The sequence below is a fragment of the Corvus hawaiiensis genome, chromosome 8, assembly GCF_020740725.1.
Source record: "Corvus hawaiiensis isolate bCorHaw1 chromosome 8, bCorHaw1.pri.cur, whole genome shotgun sequence".
Lineage (NCBI taxonomy): Eukaryota > Metazoa > Chordata > Aves > Passeriformes > Corvidae > Corvus > Corvus hawaiiensis.
The window spans coordinates 30,872,289-30,893,281 of NC_063220.1; the positions used below are offsets into that span (position 1 = coordinate 30,872,289).

The window sequence follows — 20,993 nt, forward strand, 5'->3', positions numbered from 1 at the left end:
TAAGCTCTCATACCACAAAGAAGATCCTGCCTGTTTATTATGATGCTTATGTCAAGATATTTTCTGTTTGTGCTAAGGCTTTCCCTAAAGTTTTGTATAAAGATATATATGGCATTTATGCTTTAGAGAGGCAGGAAGTTTTGGTAGTTCTTACTATATTAAGAGAGTATTAGACCTTGAACAGTAATTGAAATAAATACATTAATATTTAATTTAACATATGAAAGGGCACCTGGTTCCTGTTCATGGAGTAATAGGAGCAATTAACTTGGATTACATTCAGGCTTTTGTTCAAAAGGTTTGTAAAGTAACTAATGGAGATATTTTAGGATTAACTATCCTTACACAACATTTATGAAGTCAGACTTGTTTTCCAAGACAGTTTCAGTGTTAATCTTTAACAACTCTGTAGTTTGGATAATATAGTAATATAAACATAATGTTAACCAATAGAATAAAAGCAGTAGGGATATTTTGAAGTACCTAAATGATATTTATAAGTGAACATTAGAAATTATCTAGTTTGAAATTATTTTCAGCTGAGATTTCTGTATATCACCTTATCTCGTATCCAAAGATCTAGAAAAAAAAAAATTGTGAGTTCCAGAGTTGGTAAGGGTTTGGTTTTGCTTGAAGGCCTATGAAATAAATGGACCTTACAGGCATTAAGCAGGTATATCTCATTGATTTTACTGTGAGTGGTATTTTCTATAATACTTTCCATTTGATTCTTCACAGGGGTGAACAAATTTTAAAAAAAGACATTTGACTGGACTCTTTATCCAAAAGTTTATAGTTGAAGGATGGGTTTTGAAAGATTGTATATCCTCCAATGAATACATTGGAAATTGTGTAAAATTTAAAAATTAGAGTGAACCTCATGGTTCTAGTTTCTGAAGCTGTTCTCAATGTATAAAAACAGAAATTGTCATCATATCAAAAGTCAGTTTTAACAAATGAAGCCTGCAGACTTTCAAGTAGTATTTACTTGGTTTTCCAGTTGACTAGTCTGTCCATTCAAGAGTAAACAGAAACAAAGGTTTTATTTAAAAGGAAATAATTTAGACAAAGAATCAACAGTGTTGGATAGATTTTTTTCACTTCATAAACTTCAAATTTACATATTTTAACAGAAGATTTCTCCCTTATGCTTCTTCCAATGAGTTTAAAATTAATCTAACTAATAAAACAAAGAATGTCTCCTGAAAAAAACATTGCCTTTGTTCCATGCTGATATAATAGCTATTATTCAAATAACTAGTCTAAGTAAGGTCTGCCTGTTAGCACATGGCAGTTTTTGCATGGAAGTGATTGCAGATCTTACAGTTTGTGTTTTGTTCTAGGGATGAGTGGAGTTTTTTGTACATTTCTTGCTAATCTGAGTGAAGTACAAGGCTGGATTTGCAGTATTTTGTAACGACCACAGCACTGGGTACTGATTGGAAGGACAGCACATCTTAAAAATAGAACCTGTCATTCTTAACCTTCCATCCATAGATTATACCTTTTATTTGATCTAGACAAAATGTTTTCTCCTTTTCCTGAGTGAACCTTATATTTATCAATTTTAGATACCTTAGAGAGTCTTCCTTAATAGTAATGCAAGAGGACCCATCAGGTACAACTAACATTTACCCAGGTTTGTTCTCTGGAGAAATATAGTTCAGCTTCTATACGAAAGTGGCAGCTGGTGGTAGAAATGTGGGTCATTCCTGAGATCCAAGTGATCATCTTCTTAGAGCTAGAAAATGTTTATGTGTGGTGTTACTATTCAAGAATGCACAGTTTTTGTTATTCGTATTATCAAGTGCTTCTAAAGGGGGTTTTCTGGTGGCTTTTTTTGGTTGGTTGGTTTTGGTTGTTTGGGTTTTTCTCATCCAGATTTGCAGTGATTGAAACACCATTTGTAGCCAGAGATTCCTGGAAATGTCCCCAAGGATTTTGTGTATGGACACTTCTCTGGTGAAAACAAGCTAGAGTAGTCTCTGTGACCAAGGCATGGAACCAATCTGTTTGTTTCAAAGAACCTAAGTTTGTTCTTTCCACACCTTTGATACAGGTCAGTGATTCCATTAATGTCACCTGATAAGCAAACCATGGCCTTTATAAATTAATGACCACATGCCCTTGGAAACCTAGCCCTTGTTTTAATTTAAAACAGAAGTTCTTTAATTCTGGGAGGTTTTTTTCCCCCTATTTGGAAGCAGTCAACTGTGTGTTATCTTCTGCCATGGCAGTTCCTGAGTATGTCCTGGAAAAGATCGAAGTCCTGTGTTAATTCCTACATATGATATCCTTATTAATTTTACTGTGATTTGTTAGATGGAAATATATGGTATTATTCCAAAAACAGATAAAAGCCAATATGCAAGGAATCAGAGCATTAGAATCTCTTTTAGAATAGCAGTTCTGCTATTAAACTGTGAAACTGCCACTTCTTCCCTATCGTTCTCTGTGTTTTATCCCAGATGTTGATAGAATTGAAAGACACAGCTACCCAAGAGAATGTAAATACGAAGTTTTTACTATTTCCGCTTTATAGAGAAAGAAATGTATCAATAATAATTGTTGAAGGTGGCTTGATCCTTTCAGGAGAACTAGCAGCTTTTCTAACATCTCTCAAAGCAGCACACACACAGACATGCAGCCCCTGTGACTTTTCCCTGTACTTAAAAACATGTCAGCCTCATTAGGCTTATCTATTCTTGAGGAAGGAGCACTATAAAGCTGCTTTAAAGGGAAAACCTGAGTTATAATGTGTGAATTCATTTAGCAAATCTACAACCTCAAATCCTTAGTGATTATGGGGAATTAATTTTCATGAGGTCTGTCTTCTGCATAAAGAGACAGTTAAGACATCCAATAGGTTGGAGGGGGGAAAGTGAGGTTAATGTTTCTGACAGGAAAACCCAGGCACAGAGATTGTTCCATTCCTATCATGTAGAAATTCAGTCAGACTCTTAAATCTATTTCACACATACATGTGGTGTACAATGTGCTATCCCAAACCTGAAATTCAGATGGATTTGGATACAACTTATAAATAGATGGGTCAAATTCTGCTTTTTGATACAAACCATAAGACTGTTGAATTCAAAGGGAGTCAAGGGTATAATGGATGAGTGCAACATAACACTGAGGCATTCTGAGTGCCCTGAGCTATCTCTGAAGTGAGCTTACTCTAGGAGACTCACCATCTCCCTGTGGGATTCCTAGTCCATGTTACACATCAACAAAAAGAATTGTCAAGATAAGAACCAGCACTTTAGCTGAGAGATTGCCAAGGACACTGAAATCCAGTACATTCAGATGAATCTCAAGCTCTTCATGAGGTAGAGGTGCTATTTTAAATCTTCCCTGAAGTGAAAGCTTTTGAGTTTGAAACTATTTTTCTTTCAGTTAGTGAGGAGTCTAGGAATATATTTTTTGATTCTGACTTGGTACAAAATTTTGAGGATATTGGAAAGTCTCTGTAAAGCCCAACCTCTCTCTCTCTTTCTCTCCCTCTCATCTGGGCTTTTTTTCCCAGGGCCTGTGGCTATTTTTTGGTATTCCTCACCTAGACCTTAGGGCTGGTAGGAGATGTGGTAGTGTGACTTTTTACCATCTGTATCCTCTTCTGCTCAGCATGAATTTCCCCAAAAGATACAGCATTGTGCAGTTAGCATGAATCTGGTAGCTTTTTCTGGCTGTGACATTTAATATCCTGAACAATTCTAAATGTGTCTTCAACCTCATTCGTTTTGCTGATTGTTTGTGAAAAATGAGCATCGCAGGAGCTGAAGTTCCCAGCTTGAAGCAATAAGTAATGTTCTATTATATGTTTACAGGCTCATTAAAAAAAAAAATTAATTCCCTGACTGCTCTGAGAATGGAACAAACCTGAGAATGAAATGGTGGAGTTGAGTCTCATGCTTTTCGGGGTAGCCCCATTTACTGAGCAGACTTTCCAATCCTTGATCATAGCTATGTTTATTTATGCTTGACAATGTTTTATTAAATATTTGCAGGATATTCAAGTCAGACTCATGACAGAAATCTGCTCTGTAGGCAAGGAAAACAGCTGTAGTATGGAAGGCCAGCCCAGTAGCCTGGGTTGAACAGGCAGGGTAAAAAAGATGCACAACAAAGTGTGTACAACTAGCTCACAATTGCTGAACCTGACTGCAGATTTAAAAATGGTCAAGTGTCATACCAGAGTGTTAAGATGCAAAATATTCCTTCTTGCCAAGCAGCTGGGTCCTTTTTACAGCCATGCTACTCATCGTACCTAATCCTGTGATGTCCAGAGGCTTCCTAGATGTCACTGAAACTGAACTCTGCATACCTTGTGCTCTGGGGTCTATACATAGATGCTTTCAGACTGTACAGGCAAGTTCAAAATAGAGCAATTTCCTGTGTAAGGCATTGATGAGACAATAGATCCCTTTATGAGGCTCTGTTTGACTACAGAAATGAGCAATTGTTCACATTATATTTAATAAATCCCTCGACACCCTGTTAAAAGGACCTATGTTTAGCTGAAGTCTTGGCATGAATGTACTTCCAGAGGTTTAATGACCTTTCACTTTTTGAGGTGTTCTTTATTTAAACTAATGAAAATGAGCTCCACTTAAAAGGCTTTTAAATGCTGATTAAAAATTAAATCAGCTGTTCATTATCCCCAGGTGGCCTTGTTCTAAGAGCAGTAATTCAGAGAGAGTCAAACAAGTAGTCTTTTTTTATGTAGCTAGATCTTGAGTTGGGAGAACTTTATTAGAGCTGTTTATGAATCATCACCAAGCTTTCAACTTACAATGAAAATGGGTTTGTAAACACAAAACTTCTCCCCTCCATTTCTGTCCCATTTGTTAGACATAAGGAAGAAAATCAGGCATATTTCTAAGGATTCCATGTGGCATGTCCAGCAGAAATGTAAATAGCTGCAGTATTTTCAAACAAACCAAATATTGACCTAGTCAGTGCCATAACATTAGTAACAATAAAAACTGAAATATTAGCTATAGAATGTCTTACTTTACCTGTTTGCTAATTTTGCTCCAGGGTTGGAATAGTTTCAGAAACATTTACAACACAAATGAACAATGATAAAACTTCAGCGGATTAGCTTTCTTTGGTTGAGTTTTTTTGTTGTTTTTGTTGTTTAGTTTTTGGTTTTGGTGGGTTTGGGGTTTTTTTCCATTACGGCTTCTGAGAGCACTGGTGTGGGATTTAAGTAGTTAAACATTACTTAAAACACTGGGAGAACAAAATTTTCAAGTTTATAAAGGATAACTTATCTGAGAAGCAGGAACACTCGCTGCTTGAACCCTAAGATAGTTTTATGGAACTTTTCCTGTGCTTTTCAGTTACAAAATTTCACTTTAGATAAAGAACTTCCTGATCGTGGAATGCAAGCTTAACTAGTAAGAGATATACTTGGACAGACCAAAATATTTGTGATCACTTTGAGAAAAGATAAGGCAGTGCATTTTTGAGAACATTTAGATATAATACGAAAAGAAATACTGTTGTTCCATGCAAACCCCCATTTTTCACCACAGATAACACTTTCCTGGTTGTTTTTTATAGTCCATATGACTCTTCGCTCATTCTTACTTGTAGCAAGATGAGTGCCCAGAGGTTGCTGGGTGAAATACGCTGCAGAGTATTAGGGGAGCTATGCAGCATTGTTACCTTGGTCCTGCTGCAGCAGGAAAGATGGAAAAAACAAGCCCTTGTGGGCTGAAGTGTTTGAAATTTCCTTCCTTGAACAGACTACGGCCTCGAGTCCTGTGTCTGTCTACAGTTATCTGTTAGCTCCTGTTACAGTGGCTGCTCCGGGGACGCACCAGGAGCGCAGCCTTGTATTTGCACATTGCTTGAAAAGCCCGGCAGAGCTGAACAAAGCTGTGGATCCCAAAGAGCTGCCAGGAAAACTGGCTCAGTGCTAGTAGCCATCTGGTCCTTCTCTGACCCCCACTCGTGAGTGTTTTGTCTGGCAAAACTTGTAGGTGAGCAGGACGCTCTTATTCCCAGGCTTAGGAACAGAGGCAGAAGAGACTGCACAGGGATGTTATGAAGACAGGGCTGCAGAGACATGAAGGTGTCCTACCAGCCGGGGGGGGGTTGTGCAGTCACACTCACGCGCCTTTTACCTCGTGACTTTCTAATGGCTTCTGGAATTGGGCACATGACACCAGGGAATGCAGCGTGTGTGTCTGAGGTAATGAGCAAACATCCCTAAATAGGATGCCTGGATGGAGAAGTATTCAGACTTTGGTCAGTGAAATTTTAATGTCCCCTCCCACCCCCCAGGTTAAAAGAAGTTTATTTTTTTCTGTCCTTATTGGAGAAAGAATAATAATTTAATTGCAGAGTAAGATTCTGCTTTAAATGTCAAATTCTTGGAATCCTTTCGACTCCAATGCTAATGCAGAGCAGATTGTAGTGCAGTAGTAAGTGCATGCCTAAAACAATGAAAACACGGATGTTTTGAAGAATGTCCTTGGCTGATAGCTGTATTTAATTATCCAAAGTAATTGGAAAAAAGTTATTTTCCAAGGCAATGAGATTTTTCCTAAAATCTCCTACTGTTCTACTGCTGAGGAATCTTCACGATGATTGTGGAGAAAATGTGTTTGTAGAAAGTATAGTGCTTTGAATGGAAAAAGGAAAAATTACACATATGGAAAAGGGTATTAAAAACTACATGGACAGGGTGACCCTAGCTGTCTGCTATATTGGTATATTAGTATTGCTTGCAGTGTTGTACATGCGGCAGAGCTGGGGTTCCATTCTTCTACCTGTCATGTACTATTATTTTTTAGCACAAGCGTAGGAGCCTGTATGAAAAGCCATGCCTTTTGGGAAAAATACAGAGAAATGGCAGATATGCAAACACCAATAAAAAAAGAGCATAGCATAGAGTTTCACCTTGAAATTCACTCCCTCCTTCCTGACTGTTTCTGGTTTCAGAAAACCATATAGGTTTTTAGTCTTTTATTAGAAAATATTTATTTTGAGTGCCTGTAAGAAATTGTCACTTTCTGTGCAAAGAAATTATCACTTTCTTTTCTGCTTTATATTCTCTCTACCTCCCCTGCGAACAAAATGATTACTTTCCAGGTGAAGGCATATCTCTACAGAGAGGTCAGATCTGTATGAGCAGAGGAAAGAGATTTAACAGGCTCAAAAAGACTAGGAATGAGAATATATTACTGCAAAGATGTTTGCTTTGCACAGCACATTTCTAATCAGACATCAAGGGTATGATGTTCCTTTTCACCAGCAGCTTTGGTGCTTGTTCACAATTGGAGGGCACTGTGGTTCTTGTTGGTAGCAAAAGTTTATAAATTCTCCAGTGCAGATGGAGTTACCCCTCCAAAAAATATTTTTCTCCTCCCAGTTGTCATGACTTTTGTAATTACTTCCTGTGTGTGTTCTTAACTTTCCTGCATGAGAGCATTGCTAAATGAAAATCATTCCTGGCCCCTGGGCTAGATCCAAAGGTCTTGTGTTTTCAAGTGCTCATTGTTACCGTGTCCTGCTCTAATGTGCCTTGTTTACTTACAGGAATAAATCACTGGCTCATGTGAAGCATGTCAGCTCTCCAGATGATCTATCAGGGCAGTTAAGAGCTGCTCATATTTCAGTTCACTGTACTCTTAACATAAATAGAGCATTCTCAGTCTCATTTAGATGTCAGAAACCACCTAGTAAAAATAGAACAAAACTCTATTTAGATTTATTCATCCTCCTCTACAGAGTAAATTAATGTAGTTGGAATGTGGGGCTGTCTTAAGGAAAATTTAAGCTGAGCTGGAGTGTTTACCTGGACAATTGCTCCAGAATAGGATGTATCAGGCCAGTTTCAGCAGCTCTGTTGACTCATAGCAATGTGTTTAGCGGCTGTGACTTTACTGCTTGAAAGTGAACATCCCTTGTATATTTAGCCTAAAATGTGATGCCAGAACCTCCATAAACTTGGAATATTTTCTTGCTTCCTTCTGTTCTTTTGAGTGTATTCAGTGCTTATTTTGGAGTAGCTCTCAAATGGAAACTGTTTAGTTTAAAAGCACATTCTTGATTTATGGGTTATGTCTTCCTTTAAACAATGTCAACATTCTGCAACATGAAAAAATAATTACACTTGAAAAGCTGATGCAATAATTAGATCCTTGGAATAATTACCTAGTTATGGCATCTACAAGAAGACACAAGACTGAGATCTAATCCTAGTCAAGCTTTCTGTTTTTTACTCTTCATGCTATTGAAATAAGCTTTACTGAACAAGAGGATTCTGAGATGTCTGAAGATATTTGCATGTGTCCCATGAAATAAATGAAGCTATCATTCAAATAAAATGTAGCCATCATTCCAATACCCTCAAAGAATATTCTTTTTCCAAGAGGTTTATTACTACTGCGTAAGGAATAGTGAACTGGGCATTGTTACTGGTACTGGGAAAAGTAATAAAGAATTATTGCCACTAGTTTTATAATAAAACCTTCAGGAGAATTAATTATTTTGGGCAGACCTTAAGTTTAACTTTATTTAGCTGCAAGGAAAATGCATGTCAGGAGATGACATCCCTATTTCACTTTTTAATTCATCTAAGAGTCAGAAATCTTTTGAGGAATGCCACAAACACAAGTGATATTCTAAAGTGATAGAATCAACATTTACAGCTCTGATTTTGCTGAAAGGTGTGTAAAATCTTACATATTGGAATTCTGTGTACCTGAGTAAGCTTCAGCAGAAAAATTATTGTTTCCATTTTTAATTAATCTCAGATGATTGCCTTTGGATCAGTCTCTCTTACATGCCAAAATAAGAAAAATAGGTTAACTTTGCCAGAACAGCCTATTGTGCCAAACCAGTGACATTTTGTTTATTTTGCCATTCCCAGCATGGAGAATAAAGACCTTATTATTGAAGCTGCTGTTGGTGTTTAAAAAAAAATTACCCTGAGAGCACAGAGAGGATGTTGTGATGAAACTCCCCAAGTGAAGGTGTGAGCACTTATGCCTGGAAGAACTGAAAAATGGTATTTGAAATAGGTCAGGCTATTTATATAACTGCAGGCAAACACACCCTCAAGTTTTCCTTTGGGAAACTCTACAGAAAACTCTATCTTGTTGCTGTGGAATAAGTTCAGTCTCATGAAGTAACTATGAAGTCAAACTCAGGACAGTGAAAGCAGAGAGGGTGTGGAAGGAAGCTGCAAGCTTCATCCGGCAGGGCAGAGACAGGGATAAGATAGTGTTGACGGGACTGCTGGCAGCCCTTAGGGCACAGAGTCAGACTAGAACTTGTCTGAAATAACTTTGCCATAACACATACTATAGTCATCAAGTCTTCAGCACTGCTTTGTTCTTGCCTTCTGTCCTGGTTTGAGATACTCCTGTCTGGATGCAAAGAGGCTGGGAGAGGTGTTCTCCTTAGCTGAACATTTTGAAACCAAGCTGGAGTGCTCCTGTAAGCTCCAGTGAGCGGCTTGCTGTCTCCTTTGGCTTCTCCTATCTTATGTGTGATCAATCAGAATTGAGGAAAGCCTTAGAAAATAATTCTTTCTATCTATCTATCTATCTATCCCTGGTACTGCAGGAATGTTTCTCCAGTGCTCGGAAGGGAATGCCCAGCCTAGATCTTCCTTGAGCAGATTCCAGACATGTTAGTGTAGTGGTTTTGATTCAAAATATTCATTATTTACTTATTTTCCTTCTGTGAGATAAGAATTAGGAGAAAAGCAAAGCAGGCCACAAACCTTAAACAGTTGCAGTACAATGAAAGAGCTTTATTACTAACAGAATTAAAAGTAAAGAGAAAACAACAAAACAAAATTAAAGTAAATTCCCCCCCCCGCCCCCCCCCTTCTTTCCAGCACTTCTCTCCTTTTATCCAGCTCACACAAGGGATAACAGAACATGGGATGTTAGTCAGTGTTGCAGTTCTTGAAAAGTCTCTCTCTTATGCTTAAGGAAAAAAAGGGTTTTCCTTCAGTTGCACGTGGTTCCCAAACTGCCACCAATAGCAGACCCGCCCGGAAACAAACAGTCTGCTATGTGTAGAACATCTCTCCCATGAAGAATTTCACAGTTCTTTCACACTACAGAACATGGGCCATCACATGGGGTTATTCATCTTTTTAAGGATAAGTTATTTTGGCCTGCACACAGAGGCTTTTCTTCGCCACAAGTCTCTAACAGCCTCTTACTACTTCTATATAGCCTGGCATAGGCACTCTTCACAAACTTCATAGGCACACGTTGATTCTCCACCCCCCCCCCCCCCCCATGTTCTTCAAATGGATTAAAGAGACAAACAGTTTGTGGTATTACAGTTTCTTACCACGGCATGCAAGAAGGTTTCTTTTAAGCTGCGCGCCAGAATCGCGGCACCGCCCTCTTTTCTCCCGTCGCCATGCTCAGCTCCGTCTCACGTGACTCACTTCTCTTTCTCTCTGACTCTGAAGCCGCCATGTTGAAGAGTGTTCTTGTTCGGGCTTTACGGTGGGGAAAGCCTCGCTCCCTCTGTGCTGCTGGCTGCGTGGTGTCCTCTTCAGTTCAGCACGGAGTGTGCTGGCTGCAGACAGGAGGCTCTGCCGGCTCCCGCTGGCTCCGCCGGCTCCGCATGGAGAGGAGAGGGACCCGCCTGTCCCCAGAAGCCGCGCTGGATGGGTTTAGCTGTGAGCAGTCCATGGCTGGTTTTAGCTGCCTGCGGCTCTGGGACAGTCCCCCTCAGTGACCCAGGGTCCGTGCCGCAGCGATGGGAAAGGGGGAAAGGGGCAGTGGCCCCGGCCCGGCCCGGCGGGGCCGGGAGGCTCGGAGCCCCCCCACCTTCCAGCAGGCGAGCTCCGACCAAAAGGGGAAGTCCTGCCTTTCCGTGCGGTTTAAATATGTAAATTGTGAGAAGCGTAATTGGTCTTAAAGACTGTCCATCAACTCAGGGTCAACCCAACACAGTTAGAAAGACAGCTAATGGACAAGATGCAGTAAATATCCAGCACTCCAACAAATTCACTATTTGATTTCCGCTTACACTACAAAACCTTGTTTATACAAGCTCATGGACTTAATTCATTCAGAGACTGGCTTACTCACTGTCTTTGTGTTTGCTACTCAGTCAGTGTCAAAATAAATTTCCAATACTGCTGTAGCAGCATCTGTAAACTAACCTGCAAATGCAGAAGAATGAATCACTAAATAATATTCTTTCATCCATCAATCTAGTCACAGGGTCAGAAGATGAACAGTTGGTATCTTAGTGAGGGGCCCAGATCTTATTTTCCTGAGAAAATAATTCCTGTCACACATCAAATATAAGGACACAATGTATCTGTACAAATGCAATATGGGGTATTGTTATAAGGGAGTAGCAAAAAAAATCATTTGGACTTGAGTAATTAATCACTTGAAGACTAATTCATTTTGGTGCTCATTCAGAAGAAACCAAGCAAAGATATGGAGAGTGAGCTAGCCTTAAGGATTGCTCAGGGGTGTCTTAAACCTCATAAAGGGGGGTTGATTTACAGAAATGAAGCATTTTTTGAAGTTATTTTCCCTCCCTCTTTATCAACTTGGAAATGTGTTGGCAGCTCAGATACGATCAACAAGTCTTTTCACACTTGACTTTGTCCATAACACTTTAAGCCAATATCCCATTTCAGTTTTCTGCTACATAGTTTGCCATCATAAATTAGGTGCATATCTTTAGGATTAAATCCCTGAGCTCATCTCCTCTTTTGAGAACACTACAGCAATTGATGCTCTTCTCTGTTTTAGTCAGCTTGCACATTTAGGCCAAGAAAGCCAAAGGCATAAAGGAATGTGGATGTTTACTTGCCTAACCTTGCAATGGTCACTGGTAATCTGCAATTCAAGGCTTGCAACTGAGGTTTCTCCAACAGTTCAGAGGCAGGCAGAATTGATTTCATGACAGAAGAAGACAGATATTAATTAATCTTGCATTGTTTCCTAATACTGTTTTGAGCAATCACCCTTGAATGTTCAAACCTTCTTGAGAGTATTCTTTAAGCATGAAAAACCCACAATATGAAAGAAAGAATTTAATGTTCTTAAAATATCATGGAAATATATGAGCCCTGCAAATGTGGCATTTAAAAGTAATTTCTAAGTAGTGCTGAACCCACTTTGTGTTAAATGTTTTAGCTGAGATTTATTATGCTAAATTTATGACCTCTCAAACATGATGTAAAATTCTAGGCCTGTGTAATTAGAAAAGCAGAGTGTTAATGCTCACATATTTAAAAAAAACATCTGTACCTAAGTGTGGTAAAATAGCATTAGTGTAATATCTTGGCTGCAGTCTTTCAAGGCACTTAAATGTTCCCTGCACTCTCTCCCTAATAACAAAATGCAAACCTGTTGTTCAGCCAAAGGTTTGTCGAGATGTGGTTTCACAGTAATTTCTAACCCATCACAGGAAGTCAATGTAGTTTTACTAAATCTCCACTGAAAGTTCTACATGTTGGTCCTTAGTTGCCTGGCCTTCTCTTAAGCCTGACGATTACTTGGGAATGTAGTTCCTTCTTCCCTCTCTTGGTGGCAGACATTCTGGCCTCAAATGTATTCACCCTGCCCGTCTACAATGAACAGAAATCCACGCTGGGGAACCCAGCTGGAAAGGGGAGCAAAGAGCCAGCAGAGCTCATTCTTGACTATGGAGATGATTCTGGATCCCTATGGCTAATGCTTCCCTATGGCTTCCATGCAAACGTGCTGATTTCTACCATCTGCCCTACTCACTCAAGCAGTTAGCACATTAGATGTTTATAGAATCATAAGAATTGTTTAGGTTGGAAAAGACTTTTGAGATCATTTGAGTCCTACCATTAACCCTGCACTGCCAAGCCTACCATATGACCCTAAGTGCATGTCTTTTAAATGCCTCCAGTGATGATGACTCCACCACTTCCTGGGCAGCCCGTGCCACATCTTGACAATCCTTTCCATGAAGAAATTTTCCCTAATATTCAACCTGGTGCAACTTGAGGCTGCTTCTTTTTGTTCTATTGCTTTTACCTGGGAGAAGAGACTGACCACCACCTGGCTGCATCATCCTTTCAGGAGAGCAGTAAGGTCCCCCCGAGCCTCCTTTTCTCCAGGCTAAACACCCCCAGCTCCCTCAGTCACTCCCCACCACACTTGTGCTCCAGACCCTTCCCCAGCTTCATTGCCCTTCTCTGGACACACCCCAGCCTCTGAGTGTCTTTCTTGTAGTGAGGGGCCCAGAACTAAACACAGGATTTGAGGTGCCTCACCAGTGCTGAGTACAGGGGGGCAATCAGTGCCCTGGTCCTGCTGGCCACACTGTCTCTGATACAAGCCAGGATGCCACTGGCCTTCTTGGCCACCTGGGCACACGCTGGCTCATGTTGAGCCACTGTCAACCAGCACAACCAGGTCCTTTTCTGTTGGGACACTTTTCAGCCACTCTTCCCCCAGCCTGTAGCGTAGGGGTAGTTGTGGCCCAAGAGCAGGACCTGGCCTTGGCCCATTGATCTGGCCTGCAGAAGATCTCTCTCCAATACCTTCCTGCAGTCCAGCAGATCAACACTCTCACCCAAGCTGGTGTCATCTGCAAACTCACTGAGGGTGTACTTCACCAGGTCAGTCAAGCATGACCTGCCTTTCCTAAACCCATGCTGGCTGGGCCTGATTCCCTGGATGTCCTGTACATGCCATGTGGTACTCCTAGAGATGATCATATCCTACTCCAGCACTGAGGTCAGACTGACAGGCCTGTAGTTCCCCATATCCTCCTTCCGGCTGTTCTTGTAGATGGGCATCACACTTGCAAGCTTCCACTCAATTGTGATCACCTTAGTTAACCACAACTGCTGATAAATGATGGAAAGTGACTCAGTGAGCATTTTTACCAGCTGTCTCCGTACCCTCGAGTGGATCCTATCCAGTCCCCTAATGTTTTGTGTGTCTAGGTGGTGTAGCAGTTCACTGACCATTCCCCCTTGGATTATGGGGGCTTCATTCTGCTCCCCCTCCCTCTCTTCCAGCTCAGGGGGCTGGGTACCTGGAGAACAACTGCTCTTACTATTACAGACTGAGGCAAAGATGGCTTTGAGTACCTCAGCCTTTTCCTCATCCTTTGCCAATGTTTCCCCCCACATCCAATAAAGGAGGGAGATTCTCAGCCCTCCTTTTGTTGCTACTGTGTTCATAGAAATATTTTTTGCTTTTTTACAGCAGTAGTCAGGTTAAGTTCTAGTTGGGCTTCATCCCTTCTAATTTTCACCCTGCATAACCTCACAACATCCTTGCAGTCCTCCTGAGAGGCCTACTCCTTCTTCCAAAGGTAAACTCTTTTTTTTTGTTTTTCTTCTGAGTTCCAGCCAAAAATCTCTGTTCAGCAAGGCCAGTCTTGTCCCTGCCAGCTCATCTTTGGGCACACAGGCATGGCCTGCTTCCACGCCTTGGGGATCTCCTTCTTGAAGCACATCCAGCCTTCCTGGATTCCTCACCCCCTCGGGACTGGCTCCCAAGGGATTCTCAAGGGAACCAGTCTCCTAATCTGGTCACAATCTGCCCTTTGGAAGGTGGCAGTTCTGCTGACCCCCCTTCTTACTTCTCCAAGAAACAAGAACTATCGTTTTGGGATCACTGTGCCCAAGACAGCCTCTGACCATCAGGTCACCCCCCAGTCCTACTCTGTTACAAACACAGGTCCAGCAGGAGCCTTCCCTAGCTGGCTCCCTCACCTGCTGGGGCAGGAAGTTCTCTTCCACACACTCCAGGAACCTCCTAAACTGTTCCCTCTCTGCTGTGTTGTACTTCCAGAAGAAGAAGCATCATGGATTGTGAGACTTCTCCCAGCTGCTCAGAGAATGTTTCATCTGGCTCTTCCTCCTGGTTGGGTGGTCTGTAACAGACTTCCACCATGGTATCTGCCTTGTTGGCCTTTCCTGATTCTTAACCATAAACTCTCAACCCTGTCATCACCACCATTGAACTTTCAACAAGTGACATCCTTCCTGACATACAAGGATACCCCCTACTTATCCATTCTTAAGAGTTATCCTCTATTCTCTCAAATTAATTATTTAAGTTACTGCTTGATGTGAAAGTGTAGACTATTACTGTATTGGCAGTGTTAATATTTAATGACCTAAAACATAGGGAGGAAGAAGGAAATCAATATTTGTGCAGTGTTTTCCATCTCTTTAGAGAGCTACAAAATTTTTGTTCTCTTCTGTGTATCCATGGATGGTACTAATGTTAATTGGAGCGAGTATATTTGTTGGGAACTGAAACTGGGCTTTCAGACTCATAGTTATTTCATTCTAGCTGTTCTTACTGGTAGCGGGAAGCCAGAGGCTGCCTGACTTCAGTAACACAAGCATGTTAAAAATGTCAAAAATCCTCCTTCTCTGAAAAGGAGAAGTCTTTCTCTCAAGAAAATTCCTGGTCTTGAGAAACTCTCAAGTCTTTCAGTATTAAAAATGAGGGATCCATTTCTAGTATACACGTCTTTCAGGGAAATCAGTTTATAAAGGTACAGAAAGAAAAAGGCTGGAAATCCAATAACATATGGGGAAAACTCTGAGGCTTAAATCAAGTGTTTATTTTCAGCAACTCAGTAATCATTGATCTATCTTGAGACCGGTCTACATAGACAAGGTGTTCACTTTTTCAGACACGCAGTTTTCCAGTAAGGTAGCTGTGGTACAAGAATTCTCTCTTTCTGTTCTTAAGAATTCAAAGTGTGTAGCAAGATGGATATGGATGAACTTTGTGTTTCCTTTAGTGCTGGAGAACTTTGGAGTTAATTTGGAATGAAATTCTGTGAATGTACTGCATTCTAGCAAATAGAATTGGAAACGGATGTTACCATTTGACAAATCAAAAATTCAACAAACTCTTATATTTGCAGCATGGTTTTGGATGTCTTTGGGCTAGGAACCATCTCCAAAGAAAAAAGAAAGTTATTTTTCAGCTTGTATTACTTGTAAACGATGAGCATAAACCTCAGAACAACTGGGAAAGGAGACCATCATTTATCTACTATTCCTTGTGGATTAGCTGTCTGCGTAAGAAAAAGGTTGTGTACACCTTTCTGCCACGGTGCTACAAATATCCACGAGACTGAAACTGATGACAAGACTGAGCAAAGCCTACTTTTTAAAAGGGACCTATATAAAGATGCTCATAATCTTAAGGAACTGTCAAATAGGCAGCAGGCTCAAAGGTTTCCAAATTTATTCAAAGTCCTGCAAAGCTGAAACTGTGAAGTCAGCCGTTCTGTTAATCTGGTTTGGATCTGTCTTTTCTGCAATCCACAGTTGGATGACTTAGATCTCACTGCCTATTTAGCATCTAGAAATTTAGCCAAACACTTCTGGGGATAGACATTATCTGGGTTCTGCTTTGCTGCACTCTGGGTTTGGGGAATTCTGAATGAGCAGTGGCTTAACCAGGTCATTTATGGGAAGTCAGCCAGGACCTATGGAAGAACTGTCCAAGTACTTCTACTGGCCAGATTTATAGACAGCAGCTAGAGTGTGCGTGTTGATTTTGGTTTGGTTTATGATGGGTCTTTGGAGTGGCAAAGAATTAGTTCATTGTACAACAGTGGTAGATTTATGTCTGTATCAATTACATTCAGAATGGCACTAATGCATCTTCTAAAATTTGAGGTTTAATATTCCTAATAATTAAAATCAGAAGGTGAATACTGCAAACAAAAAATTGATTAAGGTCAGTATTAGCCAGACTTATGCTTCAGAGAAGCAACAGAACTTTTCCTCTGGTCAGAGCTGGTAAATTATTCTGAGTACTGCTGTGGTAGAGTTAGGTTGCTACAGTGGAGATACGGAGCTGGATTATTCTTTTCCTTCTCTGTAGAAAAGCTAATTTGCCAAAAAGTTCGATTTTGGGTTCATTAAATCTGGGGAATACTGGTAATTCTCACTGAATGGTTCTGTCTTTTCTTCTCAAAGCTGGAGTGAAAAATCAGGTATCAAAGCAAAATATTTTAGCAGTCAGAAAAAAAAAATTTTGCTTCCAAAAGTTTTTCACTTCTCTGTGTGGCTTGTCAAGGATCTGTGTTCACCAGCCTACCAGACTTTCTCTGTGGAGCAAGTACCCTTATTCCTCTGTGGAATGGCTTCTCATGCATTGCTTTGTAGCTCTCTGGTAACCTTTAGAACAACTGCTTTGCATCAGCCTCCTCTCAGAGACATTGTCAGCATTTCCCAACTACATCATTGCCTGCTCAGGAATCACTTGCAGTTGCAAATGATTAGACCTGTGACATGGGTGTAACATCTTGCCTGATGCTTCAGAGAATTCTGAATAGCAGCATATGGGAAACGACTTCTTTTCATTACTCTGAGTCTTGATTGAATTCCAAAGGAACTTTTCACAGTCTCTTAAAATACATCTGGTTTCTTAACTTTTGGGTGTTGACTTTGCTTCTGAGTATCATGGAATGATTAAAAAATTACCTCCTGGGATTTTCAGTGTGTGATGAGACTGAACTGAATAGTTTGGCTTCATACCTAAGAAATATTTCTACTTAAAGAATTGTCTTTACAGAGGACACAGCTTCCACATCAGATTTCCCCTAGCCCCCAGAAAACCCACAATCTCCTTCACTCTTTGTGACCTACATGTGAAGTTCTTCAGTGACTGTCCTGCTGAACTGATTCAAGATGGGGAAATGACAACACATGAATTGCTAATCCTTAATCTTTCATCAGGAAACAGCTGGAGGAAGAAACTTGAGTACAGTGTGTATTAATGGAATTGAAGTTAGGCTGAAGGGATCTTCTGAGACATGAAACCCAGTTTTCTTTAGAGTAATCTTAATTGGTACAGAAGGCCCTTTGTTCTGTTGCCTCTGGGACAATGAGGGAAGACAAGTGTATCACAAATTCTTAGTAAAAAGATTTCTCTAGGCAGCACATATGAAAATAAGGAATAGAAATATGTGTTTGGTGCTGGAGGTCATTGGCCCACTGGCACCAAGCAAGTCATCTGAACACTGAACAAGCAGCAAACACTGAGGTGCAGAAGTACCTGAGCTCTTTTTAACCTGTAAGTAAGTATTCCTTTCACACAGAGACAGGCTCTTTAAGGGGGAAGCAGGGCCATAAGGATCAAATATTTTTTCTTTTTTTGAGCTTGGATGTTTTTCCTTATCTCTGCCAAACCCACTGCTTTGGTTCCTTTGCTTGCAGGTTCTGCTCAGCGCTCCCAGTGCATTCAAGGAACCTTGAGAGGTTAGGCTGAGAGAGGATCCTTGGAGTCCCAGCTTGGCTTACTCAAGGTACTATGCAGCATTAAAGGAACCCCTCTCAGAGCTATGCCCCGATTCTGGGAGTGAATGAGTTCAGCTGGAATTAATTGATCTTCACCTGCGTGGAACTAGCTGCAGAACTGCATGTTCATGTGAAGATTTTCTGCTTAGAGGCAACAATTGTGCCGGTTTCTCACACAGAGAAAAGGGGAAGGGAAGATCTCTAACATATGCTCTACAAGTAGCATATATTTTATATATTGGGTTTCGGATGATAGATGCATTCTTTTGTGTGTGTTGGCAGGATTTTCTTTTAGACATGTGATGTGTGGTATCTCAAATATTACATGACTGGATGCAAAAATACTGTGGACTGACAACTAGAATCACAAACTTGTTATATATGCTCTCCCAATTATATTAATTACATATATGTAGGCAGCACATATATGTATGTATACATACATATATGCATGGATATATGTATGGGGGACCCTTGTTCAAATGTATTTTCATGCAGTTTCACAGGAGGTTTTTTTGTCCTCTAGAAACTACACAACCTTATGCAAAATACAGTTGCTCTGTGGTTTTGTCAGCCCTGTTAATGACGTTAGGATACATTACTAGCTCAGTGTTGCTCCCCATGCCCAGATTTGATAGAACTGAAGACGATGTAGTTGATAATGGGAAGAGTAACATTAGTCCCTGATTATTTTATCATCACTTTAATAGCATGTGGAGCCCTTACGCCAGACAGCTGATACAATTTCGAGTGAGGTTTAAAGAGCAGTAAAATATTGATCATTCAGTTTTATTCTGATGTGAAGAACTATTACTGTCACGTAAATGCAGTGTCCAAACCAGGGCGGCGTCCCGTGCTGCACTCCTGCTGCCCGCCCTTACAGGTAGGGCTGCGGCTCCATACAGGGCGGTTACAGTTCCCAGTGCCATCTAGTGGTGTTCTTCCTGAAAATAACTGCAGGAGAGACATGAAAAGACTGTAATTTCCCTGTATAATTTCCCACTAGCCTAGTGAATTCTTCCTATGGGAAATGGTTAAGAAACTGTAATAGGTATTGGTCTAAGCTCAGGGACAACCTCAAAAAGCCTTTCTTTTTAAATCCATGAATGCTCCTCTACCCTTGCATGGGCCCTGGGATTAGGGAACAGCTGAAGGAATGAGAAACTGGAGGGATCAGAAACACCTCATCTCATTTTCTGCACAGTGCTATGATGTCTCCATACACTGCCCTTCTTTCCTCATCTCATTCTTTGTTAGGGGTTAGAAGGAAGGCTAGCAGAAAAAAAAAGCCAGGTGTTGCCTATTTTCCTTTACTGGAAAATTTCAGTGCATTTAGTTTACCTGATGTAGCAAACAGCAAGAAAAGCTCTAATCTTCTCCTCCTGTTCTTACCCCTCCCTCACACCCATTCTGCCAAGGCCTCTTTTAAAAGCTCCCTTTTATATCTCACAGGCATATGTTTCAATTTTCACTTGCTGGGTGTGATATTTGGTAACATACGGATGAGTCATATTAATAACTTACTGAATCAAAACATAAACTGCCCTCAATCATTGTGAGATGTGCTCTAGCCTTCGTTTTTGTGGTAGCACCTGTCCAGTCTTAATCTCATGGTGCTGTTTACTGCACCCAGGCTTTTCTCAAATGCGTTAGACCTAGAAACCTCATCAGTTCTAGCTCTAGCAGAAATAGCTCTCTACGCTGATTTCCTGACGTGAATTTTCATTTTAGGCCAAGAAAGGGCTATGAAAATCCTTTAGCACAAACCATCTGATGAGTCTCTTTTTAGAGCAACAAGCAATGAAAACTGTGGAACTCATTTAAGTAACATTTTTACTTTTAAAATAAAATATTGGCAAAATATAATCAAAATGTTAAGAAAACACACCCTGAGACTGTGTCAACATAGCCACATCTGCTATAAGCAATATGGGAGTATTTATTTGCTGTAAATTGTTATCATTTTCTGTGCAATAGAACACCACAAAATCTGCCGTGAGATGAGACTGGAGTCATCTTACTCCGTAGGACCAAGTCAGAAGTCCTATCCTACAGGAAAGTCTGTAACTTTCCCTACATAAAAGTTCTCCTGTTAGAATATAGTGATCACAGTTCTCACTGAAAATGAGATTTCTAAGGCTCCCCTCATTGTTTCATGGCCAAAATGGCACAGAACTGCTTCTCCAGTAGGAAAAAAAAAATAGACTCAATTAAGAATTCCTGTAGGTATAGTAAAAGAGTTCATTTTCCACAGAAACACTACACTTTTGTTGGATTATGAATTCCCTCACTGTCCAGGCAAATATCCTTGGTCCATATCCCCACTGTGGTTGCCTCCTTCTTATGGGGCCAGATGGTTCTCATGAGAAGCTGCACTAGAAACCCTGCAGCACTTGTCCTGCCAATGCTGAGAGAAAAGCAGGAGCCAGGTGGTTTGGGTGTTAACACTTACAGGTGTATTGCACGTGATTTTCCACCAACAAGCAAATACTAAATCATCATTAGGACACACCAAGGTTCGTAAGAGGATATATGAGCTGTTTGAGAACATAGAGGGGGCAAACAGCTCTCTTGGGAATATCTTCCTAAACCTGAAAGTCAGCCTGGAGTGAGATTCACAGCTGGCAATTTAAAAAGGCCCAAGAGAGATCAAACATGGCATTGTTTAGATGAAGGAAGCTGCTTTCCTGAGAGGAACAGGATGACATTTCTG

General features: G+C 40.6%; 1 protein-coding gene across 4 annotated transcripts in view; it reads left to right on the forward strand.

The window, feature by feature from the left end:
* CABCOCO1 (ciliary associated calcium binding coiled-coil 1) overlaps positions 1-20,993 on the forward strand; it is a 214,364-nt gene that overhangs the window by 47,693 nt on the left and 145,678 nt on the right. The window contains exon 5 of one of the 4 annotated variants that reach the window (XM_048311325.1): positions 18,200-18,499. The exons of 2 other annotated variants lie outside the window; for them this stretch is intronic. The gene's annotated coding sequence lies outside the window, so the exon portion shown is untranslated. The remainder of the gene's footprint in view (positions 1-18,199; positions 18,500-20,993) is intronic. One more of the 4 variants, XM_048311326.1, reaches the window with a different exon arrangement.